Genomic DNA, 6844 nt, shown 5'->3' with positions numbered 1-6844 from the left:
TTGGTAGGTATTGTGATGACATGTTTATCTTAGGGAGACAAAATATACGGTGCAAAGAATTGTTGTAAACTGGAAGGCATGGCAAGAATAAAATTTAAATTCTGTGAAACGAAAACCAAAAATATAGTTGTAAGATTACAGAAGGATCTTAGCCACACATGCAGAAATCAAGCCAGGCTAAATTTAACTGGTCTTGTGTTTCATTTATATACTTTGCAACTTTGAATTGGTTGCAAAGGGAACAGAGCCATTTCTGTGGGGAAAAAAAAATATTTGTTTTCCCCCCCTCAGAAACAGCTCCATTCCTATTAATTTTGTATGTGCATTGGGAGCTAGGGATTAGTCTAATATTTTCTTACTCCCTCAGTAATCATAAAAGTAGCAAATAATAATGCTTTTCATTTATTTGTAACCTTTGCCCAAGAATCTCATAGCATGTTGCATTTGATACAACTGTTATTAACTTTTTTCTTTTTTTCAAATACATAGAAAGGCATGGCAGTTGGTCTTTTTCCAAAAAGTGTACTATCCCACTTCTTTTTTTTGCATCAAAGCTGATTATAAAAATTGAGAGGTAAACACTCTGTTTTCTAATGACAAGTAATTGGTCCATGAATACAAATAAAGTTTGCAGACACTTCTGTAACAGGAAGACCCAGAGTCACTGTAGTTACCATTCATGTTAATTATATTCCCCAAACTCAGAACCATAGAAAAACAGGTAGCAATAAGAAGTACTTAAATGATGCTCAAAAATGGGAGAAGTAAGTAAACACTGGTGCTTGGAAAAGATGGGGCCCTGAGGGTGTCTATGATCCATTGCTTCCATTCATGCTTACTGATTATTTATGTAAATTATTGCAGGAGGCAAAACTTCGAGTAAAGGAGCTTAACTACATATATATACATAGTGTGTGTGTGTGTGTGTGTGCGCGTGTTTGTGTGTGTGTGTGTGTGTGTGTGTGTGTATGAACCCTTTTGCAATTGAACTGGAAGGAAGGGACAAACTAGCAGTGCATTCAACATTTATGAGCAGATGAAGGAAGGCAGAAGGACATTAGATTCGACAGGGTGCATCTGAACCACATGAATTTATTGACAGTACACTTTTAAAGCATTTGGCATCTTTCCATTTCTGATTTAAAGAGCAGGATAGTAACCATTATTTTAGTCAGGGGTAGGGAAGAATTAAGATGACAATTTCTATTGCTGAGGTGACTGAATTACTACATTTTTTCCATAAACTAAAGAGGGCACACCTCTAATTGTAGCAAAACAATTCTAAATAACACATCCCATTAAGAGCTCAGTTAGATCATTATGTTTAAATTATTACTCTTTGTGTTTAATATGTATGCAGATGTGGGGAAGAGGGAACAGTGCAATACCACACAAAGCAAAGAATCTCTATAGAGTGCATAGCTTTATAAAGCAGTGTTTATGAATGCCTTAATTTCAGAGGTCAAGAATTGCAAAATTGTTATATTCTGTATTAATTTATTAAAGATGCAATACTGTTTTATTGAAAAGAAATTAAAAGAAAACAAGAAACAAGCAAATTTTTGATGCACTGAAAAATCCAGAGCTTAACTCATTCTGCTGTAAATAAAGACCTTTTAAACAAACAAGTCCAATGTGCCTAGTACTTCTATTTATAGAAATATAAACATTGATATGATGATAAAACCAGTAATATGTTGCTGTAAGACTTTTGCCTCATAAAAGCAATTTTACCGTATAGATTATATTGATTTTGGGGAAAAAACAAAAACCTAGTGCTATATCCATTCTCTTTGAAAAAATATTTATAGTTTTAGGCCAATGCATGTATGTGGATAATTATGCATTTATGGATGGGTTTTGGGCACCTGTATCAGGATATAGACATTTTTAACAATATGGTAACATTTTAAGTTCAAGGAGTGTTTAAAGTAGCATCTAACTTCTAGTAGCAACTAACTTATTTTCTAAAAATTATATTCAAATGAATCATTGTGCTGTGAGACTTGACTATCTGCAAGAAATGAGAAGTATTTCAATTATAGAGCAAACTTTATTACTGTAACTCTTCTAAATCAATGAGCATCAACATATAGGAGGAACTATAAACAACAATGAATAGAAGGTAAAGGAAAAATGGGGATAAAGAGGAAATTGTCAAACTAATAATGATATATCTATAAAACAATATTATATTAGTGGCATGATGTAAATACACAGGTCTTCAATCCAATTTCTATGCTGAAGCAGAAACAATATTTATTTGGTAATATCTTTTATTGGACCAATATGTCTGGGAGAGATACTAGGCAAAATGTTTGTGCAAGACAATGCCCTTCTTCAGGTTGAAAGCTTACCTACCATCTCTTCTACCTATGTAGTTGGTCCAATAAAATATATCATCAAATAAATATATCACCGCCTTGTTTCTTAGATATCCCCTGGGCCATCACAGCCACAACACTACTGAGATAGCACAGAAACCATTTCTGATTTAGGCTAATAAGAGTTCTAAAGAAAATGAGCCTTCCTAAGTATGAAAAAAGTAACAAGAAGAATTTGGGGGGGGGGGTGTCATCATATTGGTATCATACGAGGTTTTCCTTAACCCAAGGTTGTCTCTCTCTTCAGTTTCCAGAACTTTCTGATTTGAAACTTGACCACTAGAGTGTGCTGGCAATTTGTTTTTTATGTGCAGAACCATTAGCAAAGGTACTTAACTGTAGCACAAGAAACTATAAGGCTAACATTTCAAACTATGACCTCTATTTATATAGAGGTGAATTAAAAAGTGGCTTGCTTTGGTGCTTTTGTCATACAATCTAGATTAAACTAGGTTAAAATCTTTTAAAGTCAAAATACATGGTATTAAAGATTGTAGATCATCTGGTTTTGGGACCTTCTGGGTACTTAGCAAGTAATTAATAATATTGTTTTTCTTTTTAATGTTTATGAACATAAGGCTAGATTAAGACATTTTTACAAGTATCTAACAGTTCAGATTTTTCTGAATGATCTTTTCTATCATTAGCATGTCCAGAGCATAGAATCAAGATGAATATCAAATGAAAGGGTAATCACTGTATTCTTCTAGAAAGACTTCAGTCACAATTATGATATCTGTAGACTAATATGAAGGGCCAGGCCTGTATCAGATACAGAGACTGCTAACAACGTGAAACAGATTAGGGGTTAGAAGAAATAATATGTGCTGCTTGCTCTCTTGACTGACTACAATCACAGGATACAGCAGCCTGCATTCTCTTCTGAGTGCTTGTCTCCAGTTCTGACCTTTCACAGACATTGAGACAAATTTAGTAACATCAAAATGTGAACCACACAATAACAACTAATACATAACATCTCTTCTTTTAATCTTTATCCCTTTTAAATGATACAGAAAGCAGCTACCAATTAAAAGTGTAATGTAAAGTACTGAGACCTGAAAAATTATCATGATATACAGTATAACTTCATAAATCTGCATATCAAAAATCCAGAATTCTCAAAAATCTGACACTTTGGAGAGTAGTGGTGGCTGGTCCCAGAGCAGTGGAGGGGGAAACAGTGGCCAGTCCCAGAGCAGCGGAGGAGGAAGCTTGCACACAGCAGCTGCTGCCACCATCCACCACCCCATGCTGCCGCTCTACATGCAGCTGCTGCTCTGGGACCAGCCACCACTACCCTCCCCCATCACCATTTTGTGACCTGCCACCACTCCAGTTGCAAAAATCCAGAATTTTCAAATTTCCAGCAGGTGCTTGGTCCCAAGCATGCTGGATTTGAGGTTATGTTGTATAATATCTGTATTAGTGCAAACAAGATCATTCTGGGTCTTTTGACATAAATTGTCACCTGTATGTATCTGTAAAACACCTGTATATGGATATGCAGTAGTTTTAAATAGCCCTATTGCTTTACATGATTCCTTCAACTAATTAATTTCTCTTTTACATCCACATTTATTCCTTGGCATTTAAGTTATACTGGGCATATCTACAGAAATGCTACTGCACAGTGGTTACTGTACATTTATTTAGCACTTGTATAATCAATTACTAAAGAAATGCATAGTAACTGGAGTTAATGTTCAGTAGCACTGGTGAACACCTTTTCAGTGACACTACTGCACAGTAGCGTAATAAACTGTATGGTAAAGTATTAGCACTGTTGGTGCTGTGACGCACTATGGCACAGTATTATTCAGCGACTGCACAGTTAGTGTCCTGTCTAGACACACCCACTCTCATCTAGTGACCTAATATTGTTTGATGTACATGAATATATACAAATAAAAATGTTTATAACATCTTCAAATTTGTCCCATTATAAACTAAAATTACAACTGATCCTAAAAGTAAATGCCCTAGTACAAACCCTTGAATTTGTGTCACATCCCAAAGAAGCCATCGAGACTGTATAGTGACAGAGATCCAAATTAGTACATCTACTTACAGCACTGGGGATGTAGCACATAATACAAAAATGTTAGCTTATGCATTACAACATTTTATATTGCATAGTGGGGTCAAATTCCCTGAACTGTCCTTTAGGTGAGAGTACAGGAGACACAGCATAGGTGGGAGGAGACCTAAAGTGGCTATAAATCATGTTTGTATGTATAGATGCCAGATCCATACCAAGTATTAGAAGATTCCACGAAGTAACTTAGGGAAGCTCTGTTCTAATTTACAGCAGGGTTTCTGGGTGTCTCAGGAGCTCTAAGTAGCCAGAATGCTGAGCTCTCTGATCGTTCTTAGTACTGATTCATCCACTTCTCCTGCCTCAAGGAGATGTTCTTATGTTGGGGTATCAGAGGGAATAGCATAAGTTTGTGTTATACCAGCTCCATGCTTCTTCTATACCAGGGAACATCCCCAGAGTGCCTTTATAGCCTCTTTACTCTGTAGGAGTGGCAAAGAGTGCTAAAATTTAGACCAGGATCTCCATCATTTAATGGAATCTCCATTTATGAGTGGATTCTATGTTGAATTGTGTGTGCCTCCTGGAGGCACAATTTTTACCATTTTTTACTAATGCAGTGGTTTTTATTTGCTAACAAAGCCCTTGCCATTTCTTTAATGTTGTCTTTAGCTCTACTTCATTAAAACCACCTCCCTGATAGGATGCGCTCATTGTCATTAATCTCATTCCAATATTTCAGACCCTGATGCTTCCTGAGAGCCTTTTCAATCTCTGAAGAAATGTATGGGATCCTAACCCTGCCATAGCCTACAAATGATTTATACTCCACAATAAAAAAGTAATATGAGGGAGTCATTAGCATGTATTGTGTCAATGTATAGCAACAGGGAACCTTGATAAGTGAGTTATTGACACAATAGTAATTTCTCAGTTGGAACAATTGTTGTTTATCATGTCAATATGTACTTAGGAGGTTATTAATTCATGGATATGCTATCAATAAATAATATATTATTAAGGAAGGACCTTTAATTCACTGACTCTGTTAAACATACACCAACATGATCTATTTTATCAGTGTGAATCAGTGTATTTAAAAATGAACATAATATATCATCAATATATTATGCTGCATATAAATAATAAATATGCATACTACAGCTCTAATAAAAAAGGAGCAAACACAAGTCTGGCAAGTTTTTAAAGATGCAGTATCACTGCTCTGCTAAAAGGTTAAAATAAAAGATGAAAATACTTATCCTGCCTACACGCAAAAATAACCATAAGATTTTGAAATTTTCTACCCCAAGGCTTTTTTTGCTAACAGGAGTGTTGAAGGATAGCATGCATTTCTTTTTTACTGTAGTCTTCTATAATTTAATAACATCTAAGCTAATTTAAACCAATATTAATAACAATTCTTTGAACTGAGACCTTAGATGTCAAGTTGCAGCATAGAATGAATTTTTACTGTCAAATTATAATCCTCCAAATTAGGAGGTGCTGTATAATTGAAATGCTGACACAGACCTGTAATTGTAGAGGTGTTGGCAGGAGCTGCTATGCTAGTATTCTATTAGTAACTTCTGTATGTGTTTATTATTCATAAAATTATGATTATATCACACGCATGCAGATTATAGGCTATAGAATGACAGCTGTGTAACACTAGTTAAATTTGAACACATAGGTGGTTGTAAACAGACACACATTAAGTAGATTAAATGAGTGTCCTTCAAAGGGTTTTCACTTTAAAATAATGTATGAGGAGTTGTTTATTGGGATGTACTTGAAAATAAAATGTTTATCTCAGGAGATGACACTTAATACAACATTAATAACAAGGGGCAAATAAAAGTAAATATTCTCTTTTAACTGAACATTAAATTAGCTCAATTTTAAGGGTTGCCTGAATTGCAGCTTCATGTTACAGAACACATGATCAAATTGCTTTAGTGTTCCAACCCTCCAAGCAGTGCAGATGTTATGCAAATACTTTAGCGCTCATTTTTAGAGAGCTATGTGTGGGGAGTTGTGCAAAACAAAAATGAATACTAGGACACACTTTTAAATTTTGTAGAATTGCCAGTGCTGTTTTGCTACCAGGAAAACACAAGAAAGCAAAATCTTGTTAAACACCTACTAAAAACAGATCCTAACAAAAACCTTAAATCCAAACAACACTGAATGTGGAATAGCACAAAGTTTGGATCCAACACTGAATTTTATCAATACCTTTATACCTACAATGAGATATTTGTAAAGGGATTGTTATGGGTCTACAGGCAGAAGCACTAGAAGTTAGTTTGGGTCCCCTGAAGGTTAGGAGATGGGGAATGGAGATCACTAATTAATGGAACTAAATGAAACTAAGGAAAGGTTGACCCCAGGAGACTTTCACAGGAATTTTTATGAGGGC

This window comes from Crocodylus porosus, unplaced genomic scaffold (genome assembly GCF_001723895.1).
Source record: "Crocodylus porosus isolate Cpor-Errol unplaced genomic scaffold, CroPor_comp1, whole genome shotgun sequence".
In the NCBI taxonomy this organism is placed as follows: domain Eukaryota; kingdom Metazoa; phylum Chordata; order Crocodylia; family Crocodylidae; genus Crocodylus; species Crocodylus porosus.
This window is presented reverse-complemented; position numbering follows the sequence as displayed.